At 40.5% G+C, this 10,658-nt stretch overlaps 1 pseudogene; it reads right to left on the bottom strand.

Moving 5' to 3' along the window:
• Positions 1-8,960: 8,960 nt before the first annotated feature.
• LOC118831872 lies at positions 8,961-9,677 on the bottom strand (annotated as a pseudogene).
• Positions 9,678-10,658: the final 981 nt, after the last annotated feature.

Raw genomic sequence — 10,658 nt, 5'->3', positions numbered from 1 at the left:
TGAATTACAAGTTTTCTCCCCGTATCTACCTTCCCACCCACTATAAGATGGTATATATTCTGATTGCCCCATTTCCCAGTCAGCCCTCCCTTCTGTCACCCCACTCCTCCCCCATCCCCTTTCCCCTTACTTTCTTGTAGGGCAAGATAGATTTCTATGCCCCATTGCCTGTATATCTTATTTCCCAGTTGCATGCAAAAACTACTTTTTTGAGCATCTGCTTTTAAAAATTTGAGTTCCAAATTCTCTCCAACCACCCTCCCTAAGAAAGCAAGCAATTCTACATAGGCCACACATGTATCATTATGTAAAACACTTTGACAATACTCATGCTGTGAAAGATTAACTATATTTCCCTCCATCCTATCCTGTCCCATTTATTCAATTTTCTCCCTTGACCCTGTCCCTTTTCAAAAGTGTTCACTTTTGATTACCTCTGCCCCATGTCTACCCTCCCTTCTATCACCCCCCCCTTTTTTTATCCCCTTCTGCCTATTTTCCTGTGGGGTAAGGAACCCAATTGAGTGTGTATGTTATTCCCTCCTCAAGTCAAATCCGATGAGAACAAGATTCACTCATTCCCCCCTCACCTGCCCCCTCTTCCCTTCCAACAGAACTGCTTTTTCTTGCCATTTTTATGCGAGATAATTTACCCCATTCTATTTCTCCATTTTCCCCTCTCTCTATATATTCCTCTCTCACCCCTCAATTTTATTTTACTTTTTTATATCATTCCTTCATATTCAACTCACCCGGTGCCCTGTGACCATATATATGTATATTCCTTTCAACTACCCTAATATTGAGAAAGTTCTCATGATTTACACACATCATCTTTCCATGTAGGAATGTAAGCAAAACAGTTCCACTTTAGTAAGCCCCTTGTGATTTCTCTTTCTTGTTTCCCTTTCATGCTTCTCTTGATTCTTTTGTTTGAAAATCAAATTTTGTATTCAACTCTGGTCTTTTCACTGAGAAATGTTGAAAATCCTCTATTTTATTGAAAATCCGTATTTTGCTTTGGCGTGTTATACTCAGTTTGCCTGGGTAGATGATTCTTGTTTTTAATGTTAGCTCCTTTGACCTCCGGAATAATATCATCCAAGCCCTTTGGTCCCTTAATGTAGAAGCTGCTACATCTTGTGTTATCCTCATTGTGTTTCCACAATACTCAAATTGTTTCTTTCTTGCTGTTTGCAGTATTTTCTCCTTGACGTGGGAACCCTGGAATTTGGCAACCATATTCCTAGGAGTTATCTTTTTGGGATCTTTTTTCAAGAGGCCATTGGTGGATTCTTTCAATTTCTATTTTGACCTCTGGCTTTAGAATATCAGGGCAATTTTCCTTGATATTTTCTTGAAAGTTGATGTCTGGGCTCTTTTTTTGAGGATGGCTTTCAGACAGTCCAATAATTTTTAAATTATCTCTCCTGGATCTATTTTCCAGGTTGGTGGTTTTTCCAATGAGATATTTCACATTATCTCCCATGTTTTTTCATTCCTTTGGTTCTGTTTCATAATATCTTGATTTCTCATAAAGTCACTAGCTTGCACTTGCTCCAGTCTAATTTTTAAAATGGTATTTTCTTCAGTGATCTTTTGGATCTCCTTTTCCATTTCGCTAAATCTGCCTGCCAAGTCATTCTTTTCCTCATTGGCTTTTTGGAGGTCTTTGGAGCTCTTTTGCCATTTGAGTTAGTCTATTTTTAAGGTGTTGTTTTCTTCAGTATTTTTTGGGTTTCCTTTAGCGAGTCATTGACATGTTTTTCATGATTTTCTTACATCACTCTCATTTCTCTTCCCAATTTTTCCTCTGCTCTTATTTGCTTTTCCAAATCCTTTTTGAGCTCTTCCATGGCCTGAGACAAATTCATATTTTTCTTTGAGGCTTTTGATGCAGGCTCTTTGACTTTGTTGATTTCTTCTGCCTGTATATTTTGATATTCTTTGTCACCAAAAACAGATTCTAAAGTCCGAGTCTGAATCTGAGTGTGTTTTCATTGCCTGTTCATGTTCCCAGCCAACTACTTGACCCTTAAGTTTTTTGTCAGGGTATGACGGCTTGTAGAGTAGAGAGTACTTTGTTCCAAGCTTGAGGGGCTGTGCTGTTGTTTTCAGAACTATTTCTACACAGCAAGCTCTGCCACACCAGCGCTCCTCCTCCCCCAAGAACTGCCAACCAAGACCACTACTCAGATCTAAGCAGGGTCTGCACCCCTGCTCTGATCTGCCACTTAATTCCTCATACCAGGTGGGCCTGGGGCCAGAAGCCACAGCAGCTAGAACTCTGGAAGCAGCTGCAGAGCAGCACCACCTCCGCTGACCCCAGGGCTGGGGCTGACAATGCACTCCTCTCACTCAGCAGTTTTTCCACTAACCTGCTCTGTTGCCTTTGGCCTTTGTAGTTTGAGAAGTCTGGTAACTGCCATAACCCAATGATTCCGGTCCCTACGGCCTGTTCTGCCTGGCTCCCAGTCTGGTTGATCCTGGCATGGCCCATGCTGGACTGTGCTCCACTCCGCTCCCAGCTCCATGTGATAGACCCCTCCCAGAGACCATCCAGGCTGTCCTGGGCTGGAGCCCTGCTTCCCTCTGCTATTTCATGGGTTCTGCAGCTCTAGAATTTGTTCAGAACCATTTTGTACAGGTGTTTGGAGGGACCTAAGGGAGGGCTTAAGCAAGTCCCTGCTTTCCAGCTGTCATTTTGTCTCCACCTCTAATCAGAGCTTTAACTCAGAAAAAAACTATGGTAATATTTCTTTATATTAACTGATGCCTAGAATGGGGGTGGGAGAGGAAAGTGAGGGTGACACACTGAGTTTCTGTCTCTCACTGATGGATGACATACTGTACTAATGCTCCCAAATCCCCAGTTCTGACTTTAGAAGTCACATTCTAATTTACCTCAAGCCTCATATTGTGAGCTATTTCTGGCAGATGGTTAGAATATTTGTTGAAAGAGGGGATTCCCATATTAAACAAAATCACAGACATATTGACCTTAATGAGAATAAACCTTATTGGAAAAAATTAGAAAATAAGTTCTAAAACAATTATTTTTATTCCTTCCTCTCTGCTTATCTCCTTAAAGTATGCAATAGCCACATGACCTTGGGAAACTTACTTTGCCTCTCTGAGTTAGTTTTCCCATCTGTAAAACAGACATAATCAAAATATTTGTACCTCCAAGATCCAACATCATAGTATAGGTAAGTCATAAGAAAGCAACTTGCTTAACCTTAAAATATTTTAATTGTACTATCAATATTATTACAAAATTCTCAATCCTTTCTACAAGCAGAATCAGTCAGTCATAACAAAGACCCATTCCTCCATGCTATCCACAATGGTGATAAGATAAACCCTAAATTCACATGTCTTCATAAAAAGGTACACTTAAATAGTAAATGGGAAAGTTGACCTTATTATTTTCTATTCAAGGAAAATTGGACAGATATTTTCCTATACACTTCCTTCTTCCACTGTCATATATTGGTCTAGGATATCTGCAAACAGAGAACACAGTCTTTTTTCAGCATCAGGGCCAGACCCTTCCCTAAAATACTCTGGCTCTCCCTCTCACTTATTACCTATTACCTTTGTCAAGTCTCTGAACCTCAGTGTCCTTTTCCATAGAAAGGGGTGAATGAACTAGATAAACTCTAAATGCTCTTTCACCTCTAAATCCTGATCTCTCTCTCTCTCTCTCTCTCTCTCTCTCTCTCTCTCTCTCTCTGTCTCTCAGATTTCCAAATTTCTTCAAATTTCCTTTGTCTTTTTTTCCCCCTTGACTAATATTATGTGCTTCCTTGATTTCCATTTACTCATGTTTTTGTCATAATAACGTTTATCATAGTGTATAGTCCTTGGAGGTAGGAGCCTTATTTCTTGTTACATTTGCATCTAGTCATTATCTTGGTATAGTAGGATTTTAATAAATGTTTACTATATTAAGCTAAATGGAAGTGAAATGTGCTACACTATTGGGGAGAATTGAAAGTCTAGCCAAAACACAATGTGAAACCTTATACTGTCTTTTGACTAGGTGGTAGAGTGAATAGAGTATCAGGTCTGGAGTCTGGAAGACTCATCTTCTTGAGTTCAGATCTAGCTTCAGACACTTACTACATGAACCTGGGCAAGTCATTTAACCCCTTAATCCTCTCTTCCTGGTCTTTTGACCTGTTCATTCTCTCACAGTAACCCAGACAGAATGTTCTGGAACGTTTTTGTTCTCTCTCTCTCTCTCTCTCTCTCTCTCTCTCTTTCTCTCTCTGCATATATACAGTCTCTATGTATATATACATTCCTATATACACATATATATATGTACCTACATATTCACATGTGTATATGCATGTATATATGTGATCACACACACACACACACACACACACACACACACACACAGTCTGTAGTTAACTGTTGAAAGCCACAGTGTCAACCTGGTGATGCTCGTTCTTGAGCAAATGTAGCTAGACAAATTTTCTGAAGACAGACCTGTACTTCAATCCTTTTCCAGCTTGGAAACAACTTCCAGAGCTTCTATATCAATGACATTGAATCTTCAAGAATGCAGAGTCATTTCTATTTGGGATCAGAGATGGACTTTACTGAAAGGACATGCACACAAACAACTAATGCCACAAAAACAAATTTTAAGTATATTAGAAAGCGGCAAACAGACTACTTTGTGACAAGAGGAGAAGAGGAAAGAGATAGGGAGATGTTATCTGCATCAGGACTTAGGGAAGACTTGATGGAAGAGGTAGAATTTGTATTGCTAACAGCTAGTACAGCCCCTGGCACATAATAGATGCCTAATAATAATAGCTGCAAGCATTTATATAGGATGTTCGGATTTGCAAAGAACTTTATAAGATGATGTGAATGAGTAAAGTATTCACCAGATAAATCATAACAACCCTATGAGGTAGGCATTATTATTAAATAAGAAAATTGACTTATCCACCATCACATAGCTAATAAGTATTTGAGGTTGGATTAAAATTCAGATAATTCTGATACCAAACCCATCACTTTGTCCACTGTGCTCTTTAGCTCCCTAATAAGAGCTCGTTGCTTGATTGAATTTTTAATCAAGTTTTCTTAACCCCTAAAGAAGCCTGTGCGTATATTTCATGGTGACTGTGAATTTGAATGGGGGCAAAAACATAGCTTAATTTTCACCAAGGTATCTTCAAATGTAATATATGTATATTTAATTTTACACATTTCAACCTCTTATTCTGAAAAGTTTCATAATCCCTGAATTGAAGGTGATAAGATTTTAATAGATAACTCAAAGCAGAGAGACTATTCTAGGCATGAAGAATAGTGTGAGTAAAGGTCTAAAGGTGCAAAAGCACAGGATATGTTCAGAATAGAGAGAATAGTCTCTTTTTTACTGGATATAAATACAAAGGGAACATTATATGGTTAGAAGGGTAGTCTAGTACTAATGATGAAGGACATTGACTTCAAGTAAAAATGGTTTCAAGTTTATTAAGTAGCCACTAAAGAACAACATTATATTTTTAAGAAGGAGAGGGGTAACTAGATCTATGCCAAAGGGAAGTTAGTCTGTCAATGGTCTATAGTAGGAATTATAGTAGAGAGAAAATAGAGACTATGACAGTTGTTAGGAGGCTACCAAAATTTCTCAGATGGGAGCAAATACTGAACTGAACTAAGATGGGAGCAGTAGAAATACAGGTGAGACTGATGTCAGAGATGTGGCAGAAGATGATTAGACAGGACTCAGTAATATGAGTGAGTATGAAAGGTGAAGGAGAGGGAAGAGTGAAAGAGAAGATAAAAAAATAAGATAAAATTGATTCTACTTCCTACCTGTGTGACCTGTGTCTTTGCCTTACGTCATGTAATCTCCCAAAATTTCAAGCTTTTCACCAGTGAGAAAGGAATAAGAATTGCATTGTAAACATATAGGCCACAGAATAACGTAATGAAAATGAAAGCACTTTGAAATCTGAAGAGTGCCATGACATATAAGGCATTATGATCATTAGGGAAATATTGATAGGTAATGAGTAGATAGACAGATAAGTAGGTAGATAGTTAATAGATCAATAGATAATTAGATGATATGTTTTAGAAAGATAGAGACAGAAAGACAGAGGCTTTATCTATCTACATGTAAAGCATTATTAGGATTTGTGGAAAGATATAGTGAATCAAGGGGGTGTTATTGATGCTTTTTTTAAATTCTTGAATAATGTAGTTCTTAAGATCCACCAGCCTTCTAAATACCTAAAGGAGGTAGAGAAGCCAAATATGACACAAGGTTGTGTGAGTTTGGGGGTTGGGGTGTGGGGGGGGTCCTCTAAATGCTTGTACTCAAATTAATTGATGTTTCCCAGCAGGAGAACTTTGTTTCAGCACTTTGTTAAAATGTCAGGCCTATCAGGGTGAAGCTAATTCTATTTAGTGGTTTCTCAGCTATATTTTGTGAGAATAGAAAGGGACAACAGCTTTTCTGCTTTAATTGTAAACCAAAGCTAGATGTCCTTTCTCTTTTCTGCTTTAGAAAGCAGAGGTTAGACACCATGTGGATGCCACGTACACAAACACACACACACACACGTACCTACACATAAACATGTAAAATTATTCTATACATACTTTTATCAGTCTTTCTCCGGAGGCAGATAGGGTCATTATTCATATTCACCTTATAGTTAATTTGGGTATTTATAATAGACAAAATAAGTTATTCACTAAAAGCTGTTCTTTAAAAAATGCTGTTACTGTATGCAATGTTCTCTTGGTTCTACTCATTTTGCTCCTTATTACATCATTCAAGTCTTTCCATTTTTTTCTCAAATAAATTAGCTTCTCATTTCTTATAACATAGTAGTATTCCATCACAATCGTATACCACAACTTATTCAGAAATTCCCAATTCATAAGCATATCTACAATTTCCAGTTCTTTGCCACCACAAAAGAACTACTATAAATATGTTAGAACATATAGATTCTTCACCTTTTTTTCCTAATCATCTTTGAAAATACACCAAGTACTGGTATTATTCAGTCAAAGCGAATAGGCAGTTTAATAGCTATTTGGGCATAATTCCAGGTTGCTCTCCAAAAAGGTTGGATCATTTTAAAATTCCACAAACAATGAAAGTATCCCAATATTACCACATCATCTCCAACATTTGTAACTTTCCCTTTTCATCATTTTAGCCAATTTGGTAGATGTAAAATTATATTACTTTCTTTCTTTCTTTTTGAAACATTTATATATTTAATATTTTTAGTTTTCAGCATTGATTTTCACAAGAATTTGAATTACAAATTTTGTCCCCATTTCTACCCTCCCCCCACTCCAAGATGGCATATATTCTGGTTGCCCCGTTCCCCAGTCAGCCCTCCCTTTGGTCACCCCACTCCCCCCCATTCCCTTTTCCCTTACTTTCTTGTAGGGCAAGATAGATTTCTATGCCCCATTGTCTGTATATCTTATTTCCTAGTTGCATGCAAAAACCTTTTTTTTGAACATCTGTTTTTAAAACTTTGAGTTCCAAATTCTCTCCCCTCTTTCCTCCCCACCCACCCTCCCTAAGAAGACAAGCAATTCCATATAGGCCACATACGTATCATTATGTAAAACCCTTCCACAACACTTGTGTTGTGAAAGATGAGCTATACTTTGCTCCTTCTTATCCTATCCCCCTTTATTCAATTTTCTCCCTTGAACCTGTCCCTTTTTGAAAGTGTTTGTTTTTGATTACCTCCTCTCCCTATCTGCCCTCCCTTCTATCACCCCCCCACTTTTTATCCCCTTCTGCCTATTTTCCTGTGGGGTAAGATACCCAATTAAATGTGTATGTTATTCCCTCCTCAGGTCAAATCTGATGAGAGCAAGATTTACTCATTCCCCATCACCTGCCCCCTCATCCCTTCCTACAGAACTGCTTCTTCTTGACACTTTTATGTGAGATAATTTACCCCATTCTATCTCTCCATTTCTCCCTCTCTCAATATATTCCTCTCTTATCTTTTAATTTGATTTTTTTAGATATCATCCCTTCATATTCACATATGTGCCCTCTGTCTCTCTATGTATATTTCCTTCAGCTACCCTAATACTGAGGTCTCATGAATTATACTCATCATCTTTCCATGTAGGAGTGTAAACAAAACAGTTCAACTCTCTTCACTCTGTCCTCTCAGCTTTTCCCAGTAACCTTCTTTGTTGTCTTTGGTGTTTGTGTGTTGAGAAGTCTAATAACTACCACATCTCACTGATTCAGGATGCTAGGGCCTGTTCTGCCTGGCTGCCAGTCTGGCTGGTCCCAGTGCAGCCCACGCTGGGCCCTGCTCCCCCTGCTCCCAGCTCTGGGAGATAGACCTTACCCCGGGACCATCCAGGCTGTCCTGGGCTGGAGCCCTGCTTCCCTCTGCTGTTTTGTGGGTTCTGAAGTTCTAGAATTTGTTCAGAGCCATTTTATAGGTGTTTGGAGGGACCTGGCAGCCTCTCTATTTACCCTGTTCCTGTTGTGTAATATTTTCCCCTTATTCTCTTATTCCTTATTTTACTCACCTCTCTAAAATTCCCTCCCTTATCTTCTCCTGAAACCATCCTAACATTGTTCTATGCAGGTTTTTAAAAGTTTCTCTTCCACCTTATCTCTCAATTTGCTCATCTCTCTAGAAATTCAGAAGACTTCTCAATCTTTTCAGATGTACACTTTGCTAACACTTCAACCCAGGTGAGAGTAAGATTCCAACATTACCAGCCTGCCAGTCCAACCTTTTCCTCTATATTAATTCTTCCCTTTGTACCCTGTTTTTATGAGATAATTGATCCTTTTTTTTTGCCTTTTCCCCCACTTTGTTTCATACTCCCACCACACCACCACAATAATGACTTCTTCTTAATTTAAACTAAAAACCATTAGGGGTTCTGGAAAGGGGTGTGTGTGTGTGTGTGTGTGTGTGTGTGTGTACTGGGGAGAGGGGGAACGGTGTCACATCTTGAGGTGTTGGGGGGAGGGGAGGAGACAAGTCAGCGGATGGTCTTGACAGGGCTCTTGAAGTTGCTGGCTGCCTGAAGTTGCAGTTGGTAGGCCATAGGGTGGATCTTGAAGCCATACAGCCTGGGCACAAATTGGTTGGCAGGCCGTTTGGGCCTATACTCAGGATGCCCCATGAAGAGCATGTGAGGAAAGCCAGTGCCAAAGTAAGCACCATCTGTGTGGTGGTGCCTGGACGACTTGGGGTTGTAAACATCCATGCACTTGGGGCAGTACAGCTTCACCATGGCCTCACCCGGTATGTCTGACAGTCCAATGGGCAACATGGGCTGGTTTTCACAATATACACTGGGACAGTAGCCAAAGTCTCCCTGCTGGTATTTTTCCAACATCTGGGCGATGCCATGGTTCGTAAGGATGTAGCGGGCATGAATCAGTCCATACAGCATCAATGAGCCCTGTCAGGTTGAACTTGTCTTGGATATAGTCTTCATCCACCTCGCAGAAGAACTCATTGCCACGAAGCCCACAGAACCATGAGATCCATGATACTTCCTCTGAGCTGCTCATCTTTATGTCAGCTACCGGGCCGGGGCTGGGGAGGGAGAGGGAGATGTTGCTCCCAGGGGTGGCGGCGGCAGCAGCAAAGCCGCGCAGCGAAGGCCGCGGACCCGACCGCGGCAGGCGAAGCAGCTGGGGGGGGCGGGGAGCAGGGCTAATTGATCCTTTTTACCTTTTCCTACCTAGTTTTTTTTTGTTTTAGAATCACCCCATCATACACAACTTAGCCACAACCTTTCTTTAAAACTACCTTAGTAGTAACTGGATCAAAATGAGAGTAAAGGCAGGAACTCACCTGAGCTCTCCTACAAAGCCCTGCAAATACCTTTAAATATTGACTCTAAACAAATTCTAGAGCAGCAGAACCCACAAAGAGACATATCAAAAAAAAAAAATTCCAACCCAAGACAACTTAGAAGGTCCAGATGAAAGTCTGTCATATTTAAGTTGCAGTAGAACACAGTCCAAGCACTGGCCAGGCCAGCACAACCCCAGCCCTAGCAAACCAGAAGCAGTCCTCTGGGAGACTGAATCAGTGGCAGCAGTGGTAGGTTCTCAGCCCACAGTTTCTCAAGAAAAAGTAAAAGGTCAGGAAGAAAGGTCTGTCACACCTAGGTGAGAGTGGAGCATGGTCCAGTGCAGGTAAATGAGGAGCAGGCCTTGGGAGCCATTGAATAAGCAACAGTTGCTTCTGGAGCTCTCAGCCCACAGACAGTAAGGGGATGGAACAGCTGGTCAGAAGGAGGCTACAAGAGTCTTTTTGCTAGCATTAAGGCAGGACTCTGTTGCTTTGCTCATACTTGAATCCAGGTGGCAGTCCTGGGTGGCAGACCCAGGACGAGAAGGAGAACTAGCACATAGAGCTAGCGGCCACAGTGCATAGGGGAAGCATCTTCACAGTTCCAGGGCAGAAGAGTGCTTGTGGTCTCTCACAGACCAGAGCACAGGCCAAGAGAGTAGTGAACACCCCTCCTTAGATCATACCACCTTAAGAAAAAATGAAAACTTACAGGTGCCTAGAAGTAGCTCTGGAAACAGCTGCGCAAAATGCCTGAAGTTTGAGACAGTGTACCCTCCACCCTGGAAGCACAAT

This window comes from Trichosurus vulpecula, chromosome 9 (genome assembly GCF_011100635.1).
Source record: "Trichosurus vulpecula isolate mTriVul1 chromosome 9, mTriVul1.pri, whole genome shotgun sequence".
Classification (NCBI taxonomy): domain Eukaryota; kingdom Metazoa; phylum Chordata; class Mammalia; order Diprotodontia; family Phalangeridae; genus Trichosurus; species Trichosurus vulpecula.
The sequence above is the reverse complement of the archived record's forward strand: the minus strand, read 5'-3'. Positions and strand labels throughout refer to the sequence as shown.